We start from the raw sequence: 22,613 nt of genomic DNA, 5'->3' as shown, positions 1-22,613 counted from the left end.
GTATAATTTCCTCTTCCAAATGGCACAGGTAATTTGTTGCCTGGGACGAGGGCACTGGGCTAAGTAATCTCTAGGCATCTCCTCCAGGTCCAAGATTTTAGCCCCTGTTGATGCTAGTCCTTTTTCTCTTTGAAACAACCCAAACTCCTGCAGCCCTCTGGGCATGGTGATAAAGTTTATTATCAGCAATGCCTCCTTTACTCCCTATTGGCCCACACTCCCTTTAGCCACTCCCACTGTCACTGTTGGCTTGTCTGAATCTCCCCAGACACTGCCTCTACCTTTTTACTCTCTACCTCACTATTTGAGTCCCAGTTTCTCTGAGCAATTATTCACTTAAGTATATGCCATAGGGCTAATTTGACTAATTCATCTCTGCTAATGTTCTAATGAGTGCTAATGGGTGACCTACCCAGATGGGTGAACAACAGGGAGTGGAACACTAGTAACTGAACATCCTAGGTTGTAAAAATACCAAGTTCAATGCCAAAGGACATCTTCACTCTGGGAAATCTCCCTACATAGGCCAGTGAGGAGGTATTGTGGGATATTTGGGGCCCCTTGGCCACACTCAAGTGGGACAATTTAGGTTGCTTCCTTTTGTATCTATACAGAGAGATCAATCTGGAAAATACCCCTGCTGCTTTACCAGGGGCAGCCAACCAGTGGCTATGGAGGCTGAATGCTGCAAGACAAACCATAGCCAGGCCAGATGGAAAGACTCAGAATCTTTTTCATTCTGCGACCCCTTCCTTGGTTCTAGGGATTCAGACTTTTGGAATGATGGGGTTTGAAGACACTTTGGAAATCGTCTAAGCTCATCACTTCATTTTTTCTGAGAGCCAGAGAAGAGAGGTGATTCGTTAGGCTCCAGGGCTAGTTAGTACTGAGCTGGATCTGGAACCCAGGTTTCCTAGCTCCTAAACCAGAATTCTTTATCTGTATCAATTTAATCCTTACATATATAAACTTCTGTACATATTACCTGTTCTAGAAGAAGGGGCCCTAGTGATGGAGAATCAGAAGACCTACTCTCTAGACCATATTCTATCACCAAGAATCTGGGTAACCCTCAATTAATTGTCTAGAACTCAATTTGCCCATCTGTAAAATGAGCAGAGTGTTCTCCACATTGTCTTATGTTCCCTGGGCTGTTATTCAGAATAGATGAGGGTGTCTTGCCAATAAAAAATCCTGAAAAATATTGGTTGAAGAAAGGAAAGAAGGAAAAAGTTTAGAAAGTTAAAGCACAAGCACACATATTCTAATTTATTATCATTCTCAGATTGATAAGCCACTGGTGGTGTTTTTCCTACCTCTGAGACTGGGAGAGCATTGGCCTTTATAGCTAACACCAGAAAACAGAATGGTTTCTTGTTGGAAATGACAACCTGCATGCTGCTACATGACTAGGCCTTGGGACAGGGATCCTCTGCATCATCTACAACCTGCTGATGGGCTGCCACTTAAGACACCCCAGGCCCTGGACCTGAGCCCCTGAACAGACAAAGGAAAATAACAGTGCACAGAAGGGGTTCAGACAGAGAGACAAGAACAAGCTGACTACCCAAAATAATGTCCCTAATGAAACAGAGCACCTGAAAGGGACAGATATCAATCTGAGATTGGGGAGGAGAGAGAAGGAGATGGAGAGGGAGAGACAGAAAGAAGAAAGAGGAAGAGGGGGAGAGGGAGGAAGAAAGAGCATATGAGAATTTAGGGGATACGGTTGAGACCCAAATTAATGACATGGAAGATCAAGTTAAAGGACATTCTATAGCTCAGAGCAAATATCGAAACCTCGCTATTAGTAATACAAAAGGCCTGAAATACAATTCCCTTGAGACTGCACAAATCACGGTTCTAGATCTTCTATGCAGCTCCTCAAAACTCAAGCCACCGTGGCCAACTCCAAGGGGAAGAGTTTTGGTCACCTGAATTCCTGACTCAGATTTTAACAATGGCTTCTAGCTTTGTATCATCCTGCATCTTGGAGTGAGCAAGCTGCTGGGATTCCTCTGTCAGCCACAGGAGCTATGCTGAGAGAGCAAGGAAATGTTAGAAATGAGCAGGTGAGGGTGGAGATTCCCAGGCCACATTTCTCCAGGAACATTCTTTTCTAGGTACTCTGCAGCATCAGTTGCCTATCCACTGGGTCACAAGACTTCCTTCTGCATGTTCAATTGTTAAGTCTACAAGACCCCCAGACAGATCTCTAGTCCCTACAAGGGAACTGTCAGGGTTTGTATGTGTTGTCCGTTCATTGCATGGACCTGGCATGGGCGTGAGCCAGCTCCATTCCAGGACCATGTGACACCGGCAGGGTTACTCACTTGGTTGCCCTCCAGCAGGGGCAGCTGGGGACACCTCCCTAGAGTGACTACAGCGTTTATCACTGGGATGACTCAGCCCAAGCCTCTCTCTCCCTGAAAAGGGAATCTGAGGCCAGGGCAGGGGGTGGGAGTGTCCATTAAACCCATCTATGGCTAGGAGAGCACAGAAACAGCCCCTTGCCCGGGAAACACAAAGGCCAGGGTGAGTAAAGCTCAGGTCAGTGGCTCCGAAACTCAGAGTGAGATATGAGTTTATCCCAGAAGCTTGGGGGACATGTGGGGGTCTGTGTACAGAGCCCCGTGGAAGATCCTACTCAGCCACCTAAGGATAATATTTTCATTTCAGATTTTCATTCATTCCATCTCACTGATTTCACTCCCATATTTATTTTGTGTTTGTCATTTCTAGAGCCTGTCAATTACTTAACTCGGAGTAGAGGAGTGATCGAGCACAGTCCTAGGGTGGGTTTGACCTGGTTTTCTGGTCAAACACAAGACTATTTCCTTTGTCTGAGCAGGTTCTATTTTGTCTCTCTACATTACAGAGCTCTACCTATCTAGTCCTGTTCATTGATATTTCTGTCATTTGTGAGTGTAGGTGTCATCTCTCCAATACGCTCCTCGTATGGTTCTAATCCCCATGGCATTCAGCACAGTGATGAGCACGTGGCAGATACTTACTCAACACTTGTTGCTTGGTTGTTCTCAATCTAAAATACCCGAGGGAAAAGGAGTTTCACAGCCTCCCTACTTGCCAAATCCAAGATCTAAATTCACTTAGAAAGGGCTTTTGATAGCAAATTAAAGCCTTGGTTTAGCATACCATCTCTTAATCAATTTCAAAAACAACATCTGTTGGTTCATTGGTTAATTTCCATCTGCTCGCCTTCTTGTTAACTCTGAGATGTTCTCCTGATGTTACCATTGTAATTGTTTCTAGAGGTTTACAACAAAAGCAACTGTTATTTGTACAGTACTTAATCACTTACAAAGCAATTTTACAGATATTAGCACTCAGTGCATCACCCTCTGTGGCCAGTGTAAGTGCACCTCTCACATCTTCAACTGCAGGAGCATAATTGGCTCAAGGCCCAGATGCTGCTCCGAAATCCGTGGTGTGTTTGTGGTGTGGTCCAACGGCCCTTTCGGCCTCTCCCAGCTCCCACCCTGTTTTCTCTCACAGGTATTTCCCCTAATAAATGTTCTTGTTCACGTTATCCTGTCTTCACATCTGCTTCTCAGAGGACCCACTCTCTCCAGCCTGGCTCCGGTGGCCCCTTCTCTGGGTTTCCAGAGTGCCTTGGACATGTCTCCATCAGAGGGCTGACCACATAGCATTGTGCTGTCTGTCTCTGTCTGTCTCCGTATTAGACCTGAATCGCTAGCCATAATGTAATGAGATGAATGCTGGAAGTTCTGGGAGGGAGTGAATCATTTCACCGGGGAGTGGGGGGTGAGGAGTGGAAAAGTCAGAAAATTTCACAGTCGAGGTACATTCAGCTGTGTCTTGAAGCATGAGTGGAATCCAGAGAAACAGAACAGTGACCAGCGTTTGATACAAAGGGAACAGCATGAGAAAAATGATGGTCTTTGGAGCCTGATGGGTATGTCGGTATGGCTGTAATGTAAGTGTAGAGATATAGCAACTGGATTGCAAATGCCATGCTGAATTGTTTTTATAATTTTATTTATTTATTTATTTATTTTTTCCCCCAAAGCCCCAGTAGATAGTTGTATGTCATAGCTGCACATCCTTCTAGTTGCTGTATATGGGACGAGGCCTCAGCATGGCCGGAGAAGCAGTGCGTCGGTGTGCGCCCGGGATCCGAACCCCGGGCCGCCAGCAGTGGAGCGTGCGCACTTAACCGCTAAGCCACGGGGCCGACCCTGAATTGTTTTGACTTTATGCTGTACATAATGGTTCTCAAGCAATTTTTGAAAATCTGCCTACACACTCTATATAAGCTCAGTGTCATCAAATACATCTTTCCTGTTATGTAATGATTCTCAGGGTGGGTGGGATGTCCTCTAAGAATCACTCTGACCTGCACGATTCGATACAGTACCACTAGCCAAATGTGGCTATGTAAATTTTATTCTAAAGTAATTTAAATTTAATTCAAACTAAAAATTCAGTCCTCAGTCACACTAGACACATTTCAAGGGCTCAACAGCCACACGTGGCTAGCGGCTACTCCCTATAGAACAGCGCAGGGGGGAGTTCAAGCGGGTAGGGATGAGGAGGGTGAGGAAAGCTAGAGGCCAGAGAGGGAAGGAGACTGCCATACAGCTGATAGTCAAAGAACAAGACTCGAAGACTGAATTTTGTCATTTTTAACCAGGAGTTATTTCCACTGCATTTTTCTCTTTTTCCAACTTCCTGCAGCTGGTTAGCAAAAAGTCTCACTCATGGCCAGATCCTAACCCAATGGTGTTGGCAGTGAAATAAAGTACAAAGAGTTCAGGCCCTAAGCTGAGATGATATAGGTTTGAATCCAGCCAGCACTCACTTTAGGAAGCTGTAGAGCTTGGTGAAATTAATCATCCTCTCTGTGCCTTGATTTCTTCATTGTTAAATGGAGACAATGCATTAATTTTCATCTACCTCTCACCACATTAAGAAAATCTAAACTTTTCAGAATCAGGTTAACAATATGATTTTTTTTTCTTTTTTGCATAGAAAACATTTTTCTCCATTTCTTTTCTGTAACTAGAAAATAATACATGATTGCTGTAAATAATTTGAAAAAAAAAAAGTAGTAAAAGAATATTTAGAAACAAAAGCATTTAGAAAATAAAAGTCAACTACCTGTGGGGCCGGCCCGATGGCTTAGCGGTTAAGTGCGCACGCTCCGCTACTGGTGGCCCTGGTTCAGATTCCGGGCGTGCACCGACACAATGCTTCTCCAGCCATGCTGAGGCCGCTTCCCACATACAGCAACTAGAAGGATGTGCAACTATGACATACAACTATCTACTGGGCCTTTGGGGGAAAAAAAAAGGAGGAGGATTGGCAACAGATTTTAGCTCAGAGCTGGTCTTCCTCAGCAAAAAGAGGAGGATTAGCATGGATGTTAGCTCCGGGCTGATCTTCCTCACAAAAAAAAAATTCAACTACCTGCAAAAAAGTTTCACAAGTGAGTCTTAATTTGAGAACAATTTTAGAACCTCTACCTTGGTTGTATATTAGAATTTCTTGGGAAATTTTTAAAAATCTTGATGCCCTAGCTATACCCCAGACCAATTAAATCAGGATCTCTGGGAGTATTTTTTAAAACTCCACACCAGATTCCAAGGTGCAACCATGATTGAGAACTACAGTTCTAGAAGAATAGCTCACCAAAGTAAAAAAAAAAAAAAAAATGACATGTAAAGAAAAGACACAGATTACAGGTTGTCCATTCATGTTGGGAAAAGAGCAGTTTTCACAAATGACTAGCACATGTGCAAAGTTACATATACAGCATGAGCCATTGTAAAGGTTGAGATAAAGCTGCTTTGTAAGGAATTAGGAACTTACAGCAACCAGCTTAAGATCTCATTTATTTGGGGGACTAGATGGGGACAGGGTGACCCTGACAGTGGTTGTTATTGTTTGTTTCCCTCCTACCTGTTGGGGGTGGCATACACACTTAGAAAGAAGACCAACAGTTCAGTTTTGCTTTTGCATAAGGAAATATGTAAAGTACATATTTAATGTCTCTCTCAACCTCAAACCCACTCCCAAGAGGTGACTGATATTGTAGATGTGATACCTATGCTTACACAAATTACACAGATACACACAGACACACATGCTTGGGATTTTTACTTGGCACTTTATCATGTACATCCTTCCATACCAAGACATCAAATTTATCTCATTTTTTAATAGATGCACAGTGTTTCATAGTTTCAGTATATAAGGAATTATTTGAACATTCCCCAGTTGGTAGTAAGGTTTTCTCTCACCTTTTTCTATTTCAAATAATACTGCAATAAACTTACTTGTATGTTTATCTTTAGCTTTTGTGCAAACATATAGGATAGAGTCCTGGAAGTGTGACTGGTAGGTTAACAAGTAGGCACTGCCAATTACCCTCCAAAAAGGCCGCAGCAATTTACATTTTCTCCTAATAATGCAAAGATGTGTCCATTTCCCCACACCCTCCTCAATAGTGGTCTTTAGTTTTTTGTAATCAGCTCACTTAATGGATATCTAAAAGTGCTTTGCAAAGGACTAAATGCTATGCAAGTGCAAGGTGTTATGACTAGTAACCTTTTCTGAAAGGTCCCACATCAAAGGTAGCCATCCAAGGCCCTGGGGAAATAGTACCATCCAGAGTGTTCTACCGTATGTCCTGTCATTTTCTGGAAAAAAATGTTTTTTGGGCTTGGATCCTAATTTTTTAGGCCAAAATGTCAGTCTTCCCGGGTGACAGGGTTGTAAATAATGAGTGAGAGGGACCCTCTGGCGGAGGGAGCTATCATTACCATCTGAGCTTTTCTGCCAAAATAATTGAACATGACAGTAGATGCGGCCACTGGTGCCACTCAAAATTTTATTGAGTCACTGTAGCAGGAAGTGATTTGTGAGGGCCTCTCCTCTGCTCTGTCTTTAAAGTCTTTATTCCATCTATTTTCTCTCTTTCAAGACTTCACATTTTTACCATTCATTTGAGATTCTGTGAAATGGAGACCTGCATTTACTAACTCAAATTTTTTTTAAGAAGCACAATCCTAACACACTGAAGGAGTGTCCCCTGTTGGCTTTGGCTCAAAAAGAAAGGGAGTCTGACCCTAAGCTCCTTTATCTCTACTATGGGATCCACTCATCCCAACACTACCACCTGTTCAACTCCTAATCTCTCTTAAAGAACGTAAGGACCATCTTTCAAGTCCATTCCTTGATGGATCCTTACCTGACTGTTGCAGAGTTAATCACTCCTGCCTCTGTCTTCCACGCACTTCATTTATACCTCCAAGCAATTATGTATTGCCCAATAATTTACTTGTTAGCACCTTTCCCCACTCTCATCTCCCAATCATGAATTCCATGGGCTGGACCTGGGTCTTATTTATCATTGTATCTATAGTTGATAGTACCTGGTAAGTTTGATGTATGAATTTTTCTGCATTTTGAATCCCTGCCTGGGTTGGACATGACAAGACAAATAACACTCACGAAATATGTGGCATCAACACTAGTGCTCCCCAAATATTCCACAAGCTCCCCCGTATTTCCCAGCCTCTCTTGCTGGGAAATGATGGGGTCATGTGACTGATTCTGGATCATGGGCATAAGTGTGAGGGAAGTAATGCACAGCATTTGCTGTCTGAGGCAGTAAAAAGGGGGTGTGAATATAATGCATGCTCTCTCACTTGGAGATAGAAAAGTTGCAAGAGGGCAGCAGCCCAATTTCTATCACTGTTGAATGGTAGTCACCAAGGAAAGCAGACTGACCTGCATCAGACTGTTATGAAAGTGAGAATCCTTTGAGATTTGGGGGGTTGTTGCCACAGCAAAACTTAGCTTATCCTGACTAATATAGGATGTGAGTTTCACAAGTTGAAAATATAGGTAGGAGAGAATCTCTTGGAATATGACAGTGTCAACCTCTTCATATCCTAGAACAAGTCAAAATCGGTGCCATAGGTTTGATGATTCAAATCCAAATTATTTTCTAAGAAAACACAACCATCTCCCATTATATTGATAGAGGATCCAAGGCACAGAGAAGTGAAGAGATTGACTTCTGGAATTATGGATGAGATTAGCATAAGAACACAGATTTAATTTCATCTAAGCTATTTCTGATCATTCTTCCTGGATGGAATTGCCCTTCCTCCAACATTTGTGTCCTTTGGGGTTAGTATTCTAGGAATAAGATTGCCTATTTAGAAATGGGACAGACTTTGCATCTCTAAAGCTAACTGCACCAAAGAATATCTGTTTTGAAGCAACACGGTAGTGAAAAGGTTAAGACTGAATTTGAAGTTTATTTCCAGGCAGACCTCCTGAGCCCTGGGGGAAGGATTGCAGCTGCCCTGTGGCCCAGATAATGCAACATCAGAGTGAGCAAGGACATCATAGAACATTCCGTTCTCCTCCCCTGAGATCAATTAAAATCTGTAGGCATCTTTCTTGTTGACCAGGCTGACTTACTAACTGAAACAGAATTGTGATGTTTTCATCACATTTCTCTTATCTCCTTCTGCCTTGCCGGCAGAGAGAAAGCTTGATGATCATTGGGCTTCAAACATATGAGGCCCAGTGAACAGATCTATTCCCACCTTAAACCATTGAACATTGTACATTGAACAAGATCTCAAAAAGGATGGCGCAGAAGTAGGAGTATGGTAATATCCCCAAATCTCAGTCTCAGTTTATTCAGATAAGGAGAAGCTAAATACCAAGACACCAACTCAGGATGCTGATGGATGATAAATCTGTCATTTAGCAGCTGCTATTTCAATAAACCAGCTCTTGACCTCTGCCTTCCTAATTAACCATCCCTCTGCCTGATTGGGAAAGCTCCTAGTAAAGAAGTACCTAATGCCTGCTGAAGTCCAACAAGATCCCTTAATTATATTGAGCTAGAAGGTTATTTCTCCTGGACATGCAAATGGCCTAGTTAACTTTAGAGACGGTCCCAAACATCATCCAAGCTTCTGGGAATGGGCTACACATTTTAGACTGTGTGAGATTATTCTGCTTCAGTATGAAGACCTCCATGTTAACAATCTCTCTGGAATTATCTCTCTATTATCTGAACGACCTCAGAAGTCAGACATTTGGGGCAACATTCATTCCAGCTATGAGAAAGTTTTGGTTGACAAGATATCAAGAAAAAAAAAAAAAGGAAAGAAAGAAAACCCTCTGGGACAAAGATTTCAGCCTCAGGATCTGCTTCTGAGTTTTCCAGATGGAAATCCAAGGCTGAGACATCGTTGGGAAAAGCTGTTTTAGCCTTCAAGTCATTTCTCACCACATTGGCAGGGAGAGGTAACAGTATCAAGGTAAGGTCCTTGGGGGAAGGGCAGGGATGAAGGCGGATAAGTGTACCTGAAGTTCTCATAGGGAGCAGTGTTGAAACAACGTAGAGATCATCTGTCCCACAAAGACTCACAGGCTCAGTCATGGTGCCCAACCCAGCCTCAGAGTTTGAGATCCTGAAATTTTAGGTCTTGAATTGCTTCCTCATTCCACCACTACATTACCATGTGACCTTGGGGTAACAAACTAGCTTCTCTGATTCTCAGCTTAGGAAAGGAGTAAGGACAAGATAGTCATAAATCTGGTTGCAAGAGGACCATGAAAGAGTGCCAGAGAATTTCTTTCTTCTATGGATGGCAAATAGATTTTTGTTCTATATCCTGTCTCTCTATAAGCTAGTTTGGGCTTCCTCACAAACATCTCCTGCCCTAAATATCCTTCAAGTCCTTCTGTGACAACACATCCCTTTTGGTGACAAAGAACTGAATGTTTCCACTTAAATTTGGGAATGAGCCAAAAATTTCTGTTTTCATCACTTCTATTCAACTTTGTACTGGAGATCCTAGCCAGTTTAATAAGGCAAGAAAAATATATAAAAGTATACAGATTGGAAACAAAGAAGAAGAAAATCTGTCTGTGTTGCAGACAGCACAATCACTTGTATAGATAATTAAAAGGAATCTAACACAGATGATCCTTGATTTCAACAAAGGTGCAAATGGATAGTCCTTATAACAAATAATGCTGTAAGAATTGAATATCCACATATACAAATAATGAACCTTGATCTTCACCTCAATAATATACAAAAATTAACTTAAAATGGATCACAGACCTAAATATAAAGTTGAAACTATAAAATTTCTTAAAAAAATGAAAGGAGAAAAATTTTTATGTACTTGGATTATTTGAAAGATTTCTTAAATGGGTTATATAAAGCATATACTATGAAACATTGATAAAATGAACTTTATCAAAATCAAGCACTTTTGCTTTTCAAAAACTCTGTTAATAAAATGAAAAGGCAAGCCACAGACTGAGAAAAATATCTGCATTTGCAAAACATGTATCTAATTAAAATCTTGTATCCAGAATGTATAAAGAACTCTTACAATTCAATAATAGACAAACAACCCAATTAAAATACTGGCAAAAGATTTGAACAGGTACTTCACCAAAGAAGATATACAAATGGCAAAGCATATGAAAAAATTCACATTGCCATTATTTATTAAAGAAATGCAAATTAAACCCACAATGAGATACCACTACATTCCCCCATTAAAAAGGCTAAAATTAAGTGGTGGTGAGGATGTGGAAGAACTTGAACTCTCTTTGCTGGTGGGAATGCAAAAATGGTACATCCAGTTTGGGAAATAATTTGTTTCTTGTAAAGTTAAATATAAATGTAACATATGACCCACAATTTTACCTCTAGACATTTATCCAAGAGTAAGGAAAATGTAAGTTCTTATGTAAATTTACATATTAGCTTTATTTATAATACCCAAAACTGTGAAGAATCCAAATATCCATCAACTGGTGAATGTTTGTACAAACTAGTATATCCGTACAATGGAATATTTCTTGGCATTAGAAAGTAACAAACTACTGATAGATACAACAACTTGTATGAATTTTTAAAGAATTATGCTAAGTAAAAGAAGGAAGACACAAAAGATTACATGCTATATAATTCCATCGATATGAAATTCTAAGAAAGCAAAACTGTAATGACAGGAGGGAGGCATTTCAATGGTTACCAGGCGTATGGAAAGTTGTATTGACTGCAAAAGGGCACAAGAGATCTTTGAGATGATGGAAATGTTTTTGGGATGTTGGAGATGGATTCTCATGGTGTTTACATACTGTATAGATCTGTCAAATCTCATTGAATTGTGCACTGAAAATTGGTGAATAGTATGTATATTATGCCACAAAGATGATTTATATATATGTATATGTATATATGTGTGTATATGTGTATATATACACACATATATTAAATAACAAATGATATATAATATATATAATAAATAATATATATTATTTAAAATGACAATATTCAGTGTGAAAAAGATTAAAGACCACACACAACTTGGTCCTCTCCATCACTTACAAGAGAGAAAAACCTTTGGCAAGAGACATTGGATTCCAGTTTCTCCCTGGTCCCTGGTGTTCTTCTTCCTGCTGCCTCTCTGGCATGGTAAGAGAGTGAAAGACATAGTCTAAGTAACACCAGACTCTTCCAGAATAGGTCCTGTAAAAATACAAACCGTCTTCATTATTGTACAGATCTACAGATGGCCCTAAACCCTGTGCCCTTGGGCAAGGGCTCTGGAAGTACTGCTGCCAACACAGATTATCAAACTACTTTTCTGTTGAGAAATCAAGCAGCCAACCTTTAGGACTCTTGGTTGGCAAGGGAATCATTTTGGCTAAAGCCCTCTAGTGCTTCTGCTGAAGCAAAGCCCATGGGCGTGCTAATAAACATAATGCAACAAAACTTGTTTTGCAGGGTAGAAGGCAAAGAAGAGGGCACTTCCTGCTGCTGTGGATCTGTTTACTTTGCATTTGTTGATTCAAATAATTATTGAGAACATAGTCTTTGCCTAATACTGCAGAAGACACTAACAAGAAAGGGCATGGAACAGACACTTGTTAGTATGTGTCACATGTTATGCCTTTAAAGTGTGTACATTTATACCCTTAAATTCTTATAAATTGATCACTTCAAATACGTATATCAGAAAGCAAGAAAGAATAAAAATAAATGTGTTAAGTATCCAACTCAAGAAGTCAGAAAAAGAACAAACAAAATTCCGTGAAAGGAAACAGAAGGGAGGAATTAGTAAAAAGCAGAAATTAATGAGTTAGAAAGAAACTAGAAAAACGATAGAAACAACAAACAAATCCAAAAGCAAGATCTTCGAGAAATAAACAAATTTAAAAAAAAACAAAAAGCAAAAACAAAAACTAAATAAATTGCTAGATTGCCTAACCAAGAACAAAATCGGAGTGTTCATAGAAACAATATAAAATAGCATGTGGGAAATAACTACAGAAACTGAAGAAAATAAAAGAATAACAAAAAGTTTTTTTGCTCAATTCCATGTAAATAAATTTGAAATCTTCTACATTCATCATAAGAATTGAATATAGCATTGATAACAAAAAACAAAAGTACACAAAAAAGATAACCGTATCCCAGTGACACTTATTTATTTAGACGCAAAAATCCTAAGTAAAATACTAGCAACAAAAAAAATTGGTGGCACATTAAAGGATATACCAAGCAGGATTTATTCCAGGAAATTAAACTATTCCAGGATAATTTAATACTAGGAAATATATTAAGAATACTTATACTAATCATAGATTTAACGAGAAAAGTCAAATGATCATCTTAGATGTTGAAATGATATTTGACATTGCTCAAATTATTGAATTGATAAAAGGCACTCAAGACAGGAATATGAAAAGACATATACTGTACATATACATGCATGCATATGTCAGAAAAAAATGCATATATATAGACTGGGATTTATACCCTTGGCTCCCCTGCTTCTCAAGCCTTTGGATTTGGACTGAATTATACCACTGGCTTTCCTGAGTCTCCAGCTTACAGATGGCAGATCGTGTGACTTAGCCTCCATAATTGCATAAGCCAATTCCTCATAATAAATCTCCATATATATACGATTCTGTTCCTATGGAGAACTCTAACTAACACAGATTGACAAAATAAGCCCAATAGCCAGCACACACTTAATGAGAAAATAGCACAAATATTCCCTCTAATACCAGGAATAAAAGGAATATTGTTTCACCACTATTGTTTAACATTGTAATAAATTACTACCCAATGGAAGTAGACAAGAGAAGTTAAAAAAATGGAAAGATAAAACTATCAGTATTCTCAGCTATGATTGTATATCTAGAAAATCCAAGAGAATCAACCGAAAAAGCATTACATACATGAGAGAATTCAGTGAGGTTATAGAGGGCAAAATTAATATGTGGAAATCAATGACTTTCATACATGCAAACACCAACAAATTATAGAAGATAATGGAAGATCCCATTTATACCAGCAACAAAAAGTCATAAAATTTCTAGAAATAAGTATCATAAGAAATGTGCAAGAGCTATCTATAAAGCACTTTAAAACATTCTCTAATTACAAAAATAAAGACTAAAACAAGTGACTATCCAAACCATGTTTTTAAGAAAACGCATCATCAAAAATATATCAATTTCCCTAAGTCGATTTAAAATTTTAATGTAATTATCCCTGTGTTTGTGAAGCCATGGGGAAGCAGTCACTCTTATACTGTTGTACATTGCTGGCAGGAGTTTAAATTAGGATAATCTTATGGAAAGCAATTTGGTTAATGATATCTATCAAAAGTGGGAGTAAACATAGTCTTTGAATAATGACACCTATTCAATTCATCTTACAGATATACTCATGCAAAATGGCATATGTGCAAAGTCATTTATTCCATCACTGTTTGTAATAGCAAAAGATTGGAAATAGCCTACCTGTTCCTCAGGCGGATGTATTCATAAATAGAATACAGTGCAGTCGTAAAATTCAATAAAAAGAAAAGAAAAATATGAGAAAGTTCTAAATATGTGGATTTGGAAATAACTTCAAGATTAGTATCAAGAAAAAAAATACACAACATCTTGTAGAGTATGTGACTGTTCATGTAAAAGTTTGTGCGTCAGAGGAATAAATAATCGTATTTTCTTGTATATGCAAAGAAAATCCCTGGGCAGTTACACAAAAAGAAGTTAGTAACAGTTGCTGTTGCTTTGAGGACAGGAGTTGACACTGAGAAGGTGTAAAAGGGAAAATTTTAAGAATATACATTTTGATAACTTAGATTCTTGATTCATATGAGTCTGTTACAATTCCAAAATCAATCAATCAAAATTCCAAAATCAAATTTTTAATGGAGATAAATAGATGAAATAAAATATAATAAAATAAAAATTCAATTTTAAAAATGAAGAATTCAAATGGGAGAAAAGTTTGATTAATAAAATAGCAAAATATTAACAATTCATTACTAAGTACTTAATATGTGCTGTACCCTGCTTAGGTCATTTTACATACGAGTATGAGATAGGTACTATTGTTATCCTCATTTAAAGATGAGAAAACTGAAGCATAGAGAGTCCCAAAGTCACAACTGGGCAGTCTCCAGAGGCCTGCAGTGTTAACTGTTTGGCTGTGCCACTTCCTAATATAATATGAGGTCCTGTGATACGCACTTCACCACCACCACCACCTCCACACCAATACACCTGAGGATCATATCTCACTCTGCTTACTAGCTGTATAACTTCGAAAAAGTCACTCAGCACATAAAGACTGAATTCTTTCATTTGTAAAATGGTAATGATTATACGTGTCCCATCTCTAAAACTTCCATGACCTCATATATATTTGTGTGTGATAGGAAAGCAAGTGGAAAGGTCCAGAATTTAACTATGTGCTTCAGGACACAGATTAGAAAAGATGCAAGAATCTATCTTCTAAAGAGGAAACAAACAGACAAACAAAAATAAAGCAAAGTAAAAAAAACCCAGTTGAGAAGCAAATCTTGTTTTCCCACTAATTTCCTTTGTAACTCTCAGGGAGAAGTTATACCGGGGACAGTTCTGGACCCTGGCTGTAACAAAATGACATTTAAGGAAAGAAATGTTGTATACTGCCAAGGAAAAATGGTAACTTTCTAAGAAAATATCAACAGTCGCATCCAAAATAGTAACAACTTTAAAAATAGCGTGACACAGGAGGAGCCAGGAGCTCCAGCTCGTGGGGACAGCAGGACAGCTGGGAGCAGAGAGCCGCGGGGCTGCGGGTGTGAAGAGTGCCATGTCTGGGAGTAAATTGGTGACGGTTCAGAAATTGATCATCCTGGGCTTCTGTTGAGCAGATTTCTATTTAGTGGAAGCTCTGGGGTTCTTTGGGAGGCAGGCAGAACAGTAAAGAGAAAAACCCTCCTTAGGAATCTTAGCAGAGTGACTTCAGACTGAAGTTTTGCCCTTTACTACCGTGTGAAAGTGCCAATGTGGCATACCGCCTGTGACAAAAGTCTGGGACGGGGGTGGCTTCAAGTGAGAAGACCTCAAATTTACCTAACACCTCTTGCTCTGTCACATTCACGATAAGCTCAGTGGTGGTTATTCCTATTCGAAGAGCTCACCAGGAACAATTCCCTCAGGAACATGATACTCCCACAGAACACCCAGGCTGGGGCCACCATCCACGAAACCACCTCTCCCTTCCTCCTCCTCCACCAAGTAATAATACTCATAATACAAGTTGGCTTCAATTATCTTAATGTTTCAGGTGAAAGTGTTTGGTGTTTTACTGCATCTACATCATTTGCATAAGTAGTTGCAACACTAAAGCCAGAAAAATATTAATTTAAATACATTTGCCAGTTTTCAATTAGACTTGGGATGTATAAATATTGAATATCCTTTACAATCATATAAAGCTTCTGGAGTTTTCTCTTCTGATGTGTGCAACAACACTGTGAGGGAAACCAGCTATCTCCATCTTAAAGACAAGATAGAGGGCCAGCCTCAGTGGCCTAGTGGTTAAGTTCAGTGGGCTCTGCTGTGGTTGCCCAGGTTCGATTCCCGGGTATGGACCTATCGTCTTTCAAAAAAAAGAGGAAGATTGGCAGTGGATGTTAGCTCAGGGCAATCTTCCTCAGCAAAAAAAAAAAAAAAAAAAGAACATAGAGGCTGAGAAGGCTAAATGATGTCCTGCAGGACAGGTAACGGAGTAGAGACAGAGTTGGGGCAGGGTCTATGTCTATGGATCCTGCCACCACCCTCTTCTCGTGTGTCTGCCCAGGTAGGTCTTTTTGGATCTCAAGGTTTTGGAACCTAGAACGTTCGTTAACTTAGGCTTAAAGCTATCTGGATTGAATATGTGACGTTCATTTCTGGGTCTATTTAAGTGGCCGAAGATTACCCAGTTAGGAATTCTCCAGGCTGTAGTTATGTCCCCCTTCTCTCATGGTTATTGACACTAACCTATCATGTTACTCACTGAGAGAAAACTGGAGGTAAACTAAAATGAAAATCATTTTGCTGTTCCAAATTCCTCCTTTGCACTCTAATCCGCATGTGGGCTACTGTTATTTAACAGTTACTGATTCAAAAGCCTGTATGTGAGTATAAGCCACAGTGACCATGTATCAGCCCTCGAACTAGCCAATGAAATCAATTTAAAGAAGGGTAACCCCATGGCAGAAAACATTAGGTGTGTACCCTCAACCTGGTTTGCCAGCCATGGAAGGACCCTGCCCCTCAGAGGGTACCATGTTCTTTACACAAAGACTCAGACCCCCCCACACATACATGCATACCCACCCATGCCCAGCTCCTAGGGCAATCTGGATTCAGTCATTCAACAAATATTTGAAGAGGACCTTCTAGGTGCCAGGCATTATTCTAGGTATTGGGAACATAGCAATGAACAATACAAGCAAAACCCTGCCTTCCTGGTGCTTACTTTCTAATGGGGAGATTTAGAGAATAAACAAAATTTAAAAACTAAAATATTTAAATAGATTCATCTGCTGTCATTCCCCAAATCACACCTTCTAACCCTTCCAGAACTCCAGTTTCTAGGACCGCATTTCTGCCTTGGTCTTGGTTTCTAATACTCAGCTCTAGTAAATCACCTCATATCCCACTCGCCTCCAAGCACTGAGCCGACCGTGTTTTGATCACCATCATCCTTGCCCACTCCTGAGAGCTGGCTCCCTACCCCTGAATCTCGTTATGTGGAATTGCCCCTCACATGCACTCAATGAAACATCCTGGGAAGTGTGCTCAGAAGCCCCATGCCCCTCCCCCATCAGCTGTTTCCTGGACTTGAATGTAGATGGCTCCATTGTGCCCAGAATGCCTGACTGATGTTGCAGTCACAGCTGGCCACTCCACTCTGTCTTCGTCAGACCCTAGATTTGGTTGGGCCTTAGGTCTTTGTGATGGGAGCATCTCCAATATAAGAGTTGTTCGAAAGGAAGTGACACATCGGGGGGAGGTACCAAACAATTCTGTGGCAGGAACTACAATTCCATTCCGAAATCTGCTGCACATGTTGGGTGGTATTCTTCATCACTTAGCATCACCTTGGGCTCAGTTTCCTTTCAAGTTAGAGTTCATGCTCGGCTCTTCTCTTGGCCTGTGTCTCTCTCTAACACCACTCTCTTCAGTCACTCATGTGCTCTCTCCGATTTTCCAGGCTTTCAGCTTCCCTGCTCAGCCCCCTCTGAGGTTATTCTGTCTCCTCAGACCAGTTCTTCCCTGCCACCACCCAGCATGTCTGTATATAACAAAAAGACATGTCCCCCAGTTATCCCCATAAGCTGGTAAGAAAATAGAGACATGAAGAGGTGAGGGGACATCCTGATGGTTATGGAATGGATTGGAGACAAGGAAGGACTAAAATTCAGGTCTCCAGGCCCTTAGCTCTCAATTGACTCTTTGTGCTAGTTCACTTTTTCTAGGACTTGTAGGAACTTCTTAGTGACCTTGCCTCCTTATTTCAAAGCTCTCAAATAAAAATGTCAAAGTCTCTTCTTTCCTCAACCTTTGTTTCTTTATCCCCTGTGATCAGGACTCTCTCTCCCTCTTTTTCTCTCTCTCTCTCATACACACACACATACACACACACACACACACACACACACACACACACACACACACAGAATCCCTTAACTTGGTTTGGTTTGGGATGGGGCAGCGAGAGGGCTGAGATATGGAAGTTGATGCATCAAAGATCTCCATCTCTGGATGAGGCTTCTGGAGGGGTACATACACTTTTGCTGGCTAGGAAGATATTTGCCTTTTTGTGCCCCTCTCCAAAGTCTGAGGGTGAGCACTAATTTAGATAACGTCTACAAGGACTGCTGAGCTATTCAAAGGTCAGCCTTACACTGCACTGCATTACTCTAACAAGGAGACTAGCAACAGCTTACACTTTTACAGCCAAGGAATTTCTAATCTTGGCCCATAGTCAGAAAAGGAGAGTGGAAATAGAAAATCACCCTGATGTCTGCCTCACTCTGAGCGTCCGTCCTGATGTCAAATGAGTAAGACTGGTTTCAACAGCAGCTTATGTGTTGAATTTGTGAAAGCCACTGCGTCCGCGCAGATTCATGAGCATCAAAGAACAGGCTGCAGTGAGCTGTCCTGAATCCAACTCAATGATTGATGGCTGAATTTTCAAGAACAATTCACCTTTGGGGCGTAAGGTATTTATACAAAGCTCCTGTGCAAGAGACAGAAGAAATAATGCAAACAAATGAACAGGGCTCACCTAAAAAATAATAATAATAATAATAATAATAATAATACAGTCCTGCAAAATGACAGCTTAATAAAATGCATGTGCTCAATTGATCCTGCGGAGAAATTATTTTGCTCTGGCAAATTACGTTTGTATCTAAACATCATCTTCTCAAATAAGATTGTGTTCCCAGCCCAGCATCACTGGGAAGGCAGAGAGTGTCCTGAATGTTCAACCACATACCGTACGGATCCCTTTTATTAAAATCTCATTTCGCTGGGATAGCTCCTTTGAGAGAGATGTGCAGAATAACCTGGGAAAGGAGTGAACCAACACCACACAATTATATCACGCATATTAAATATTCCTGCTTACGCATTCACTACGCACTCGGCCTGCACTTGACGTTCCGGGGAGCCAGGACGTCAGTAGCTTGGGAGCTTGGGAGAGTTACTTTTTTTCTTTTTCCTGCTTCCTCTTTTCCTGCTTTTTAAATCAAATAAGAGCGAGAGCAAATCAAAGTTCTTCTGTCCTCACCCTCTGTCTGTACTGCTGCCACTTCAAAAGTGCTCTATTTGGTTCCTTTCGTCAACAGAGCCTGAGTAATGGATGGGAAATAACAGCTAAGTCACCAAGCATGGATCCTGATCATTACCAGCCTCCCTCTGCACCCCCAGCCCCAGCACCAGGAGGTTCTTAGACATGTGCTGGGCTCCTTTGGGACCTGCCTGATTATCCTGGAAACAGAAAGATTGCTCCAGCTCAAAAATCAGACAATGTTTGGCGCCAGCCCTGTGCAATAGTGGTTGAGTTTGTGCATTCTGCCTCATCAGGCCTGGGGTTCACAAGTTTGGATCCCAGGTGCAGACCTATGCACTACTTATCAAGCCATGCTGTGGTGGCGTCCCACATAAAGTAGTGGAAGATGGTCACAGATGTTAGCCCAGGGCTAATCTTCCTCAGGAAAAAGAAGATTGGCAACAGAGGTTAGCTCAGGGCTAATCTTCCTCACCAAAAAAAAAAAAAATCAGATGATGTTAGGATTATTTTATTATGAGATTAAAAGGAAAATGGTTACCCATTATGGTTGGACAACCATATATAGTTTATTTTAAAGACGGGTGGCTGTGAGAAGGGGCCAGCCTCCATGACCTAGTGGTTAAGTTTGGCATGCTCCACTTCAAGGGCCTAGGTTCAGTTCTCAGGCATGGACCTAAACCACTCATCAACAGCCATGCTGTGGCAGTGACCCACATACAAAAAAGGGGAAGATTGGCACAGATGTTAGCTCAGGGTGAATCTTCCTCAGGCAAAAAAAAAAAGATGGGTGGGGTATGGAGAAGAGAAGGGTATGTGCCTGAGCACACGATTTTATACAATTGTGAGATTTAGTATAAACCAAAAATGTTGATCCTGAATTCTTTTTTTTCGGTGAGGAAGATTGTCACTAAGCCAACATCTGTGCCAATCCTCCTCTATTTTACATGTGGGGTGCTGCCACAGCATGGCTTGATAAGTGGTGTGTAGGTCCACACCTGGGATCCTAACCCACGAACTCCAGGCCACCGAAGTGGAGCTCATGACCACTATGCTCCTGAGCCAGCCCCTGATCCTGAATTCTTGTAGCTGATTCGACCTTCATTCTTTTATTCATTTAAATATATTTAATGAACAGCTACATTGTGCTGTGTTCTGTGCCAGGTACACTGGAGATTCAGCAGAGAATCAGAAAGAGATCCTGCCCATAAGAGGCTTGTAGTTGATTACCAGGGAGAGGAAACATGTGTGGATAGCTCTAACACCAGATAGCCATGGGCTGAGACATAGAATTCTATCGGAGGTCAAGACAGGGAGAGGTGCCCCTGGCTCGAGGATCCGAGGAAGCCTTCTTGAAGAAAATGTTATTTGATCTGAGTCTTGAAGCATTAGTAGAATTGCACACATGGAAGATGCTAAGAGAAAGAAAAGAAAATTCAGGAAGAAGGAATAACATATGCAAAGACCAAGTTAGGGAGCACGTGGACTGCACCAGGAGCAGCAGGCAGAGTTTAGGGGAAGGAGAGGTGCCTGAAGTAAAGTAGCAGGTGAACTGGATATCAGGAGGTTTCAAAGTGCCTGCCAGTTTCATCCATATTCCTTGATGGTAAAAAAAGAATAAAACAGGACCTATAGGCAGTCCTTATCCAGAAGGTCTGCTCTGTATCACGTGACTCTGTTTCCCTGCCTGGAGGTGGCTTCTTTGCTTGGACCCAGTCTCCTGTTTGCGTACCTGCTCCTTTTCTCTCTGTTCACCCGGTGCTGCAGCTTGTGGGTGGTATCTGGCCCTGGCAGGACTCCTGACAGAGTTGATGTACCACTCACCTCGCCTCTCTTCATCTATCTGTTTCAGGGTCTTTGTGTCCCAAATCTGAATTCTCACAACCAAGGTCTCCTGGACTAGACTGAGTCAGGTGCACATTCCTAGGTCCATCATTTGTGACTGGAGAGGATAGATCCCTTGGACGAATATGGCAGCCTGGGTCCACTCCTTCAGCCGCTACTATGAGTACAGGTAATTCCTGGAGAAAAGTGGTATTGGCAGATATATATTTCAATTAAGTATAATGTGTTTTTTAAATGTCACAAATGTCTACTAACATTTAAGAAGATAAGCGTACAATGCACTTTAGTAATTATGCCAGAGATGGTAAGAAACGTGAAAGTTTTAGCATTTACAGAGGCAACCTTCAGTTGTGTGGAAGATTGCTATATGGAGATAGCTTACAAGTAAATCTACTGAGAGATGTTTCACTCTTTTGATATAACATGGCCTGGCTAAACTTCATCATTGTGATAATTTACCTCATTTCTCTCCACCTAGGATCCTCAACAGTATATTAACTAGGAAAACAAAATCTTTCTTTGCCTCATCCTACATGCATTCAAATCATTTGTAGTACACAGAACATATTTTGTGCACCCACTTACATAAACTTATCAGGATTACTAACAGAATATATTTTCACCAGCCAAGGGCAGAGTTTTGTGTTTATAGAATACACAGTCTAATAAACAGTGTCAGCAAAGATGGGAATTTTACCAGGTAGTGGTTAAAAAAAGTGGGAAGAGGTCGGCAAATAAATACTTTTAAAACCTTTTTAGTGCTGGTTACTGTTCCTTTATAACACTTACCATGAAGACCTCTATTCATACAAACAGTGTCTGGTTATTTTAATGTACCAGTAGTGGCTGGAAGTTTCTTTCCCTGGGCAAGGACACACAGATCCAAATTGCTACTGCGGCTTTCAGCTCGTCATCACTTTCATATGACTAGCTTGCCCCAGCAATTAATTGATTAAGAAGACATACTAAGTGTATCTCACACACACACACACACACACACACACACGCACACAAAACCAAGCAGAGATTCAAGCTTATCATTCCCGTGAAAGGATGTGCCCAATTGTTATAGCCATAAACACACCACTGTAATTGACTCCTCTAACATCTCCAAACTTAAATATGATTCATACTTTCCCGTCAATTAGATGATGTGCTATTAACTTGGACTTTATGATGCCTGAGATACTTTAGAAACATTCTCTCTCTTTTGTTTATAATCTTTTACATACCAACTTTACTAAAAGTGCCATACTTACACACTGCAGGCGTCCTGGGTTCAGGCTTAAGATTTCCTGGGCTTAAGATTTCCTGCTTCTAGTCAAAGGGAAGAATTTGAACTTATAGGGAAAATATTAGTGCTGTCCAGTGAACACGAGTAGCTGCAATTTTCTACTAGTACAGATGATAAGAATTCATCTGCTCTTTATACCTAATCTGTTTCCTCAATACTTGGAATGTTTGCAATGTATACAAATCAGGAGAGTTAGTAATAAGTCAGACCTGAAATTGAAAAGAAACAGAGGAAGCAGCTGTACCTGAGAGGGGCTGATTTCTACGACTGGTCACTGAGTTTGACTCTGCATTT

Source organism: Diceros bicornis, chromosome 38, assembly GCF_020826845.1.
Source record: "Diceros bicornis minor isolate mBicDic1 chromosome 38, mDicBic1.mat.cur, whole genome shotgun sequence".
NCBI classification, from domain to species: Eukaryota; Metazoa; Chordata; class Mammalia; order Perissodactyla; family Rhinocerotidae; genus Diceros; species Diceros bicornis.
This window is presented reverse-complemented; position numbering follows the sequence as displayed.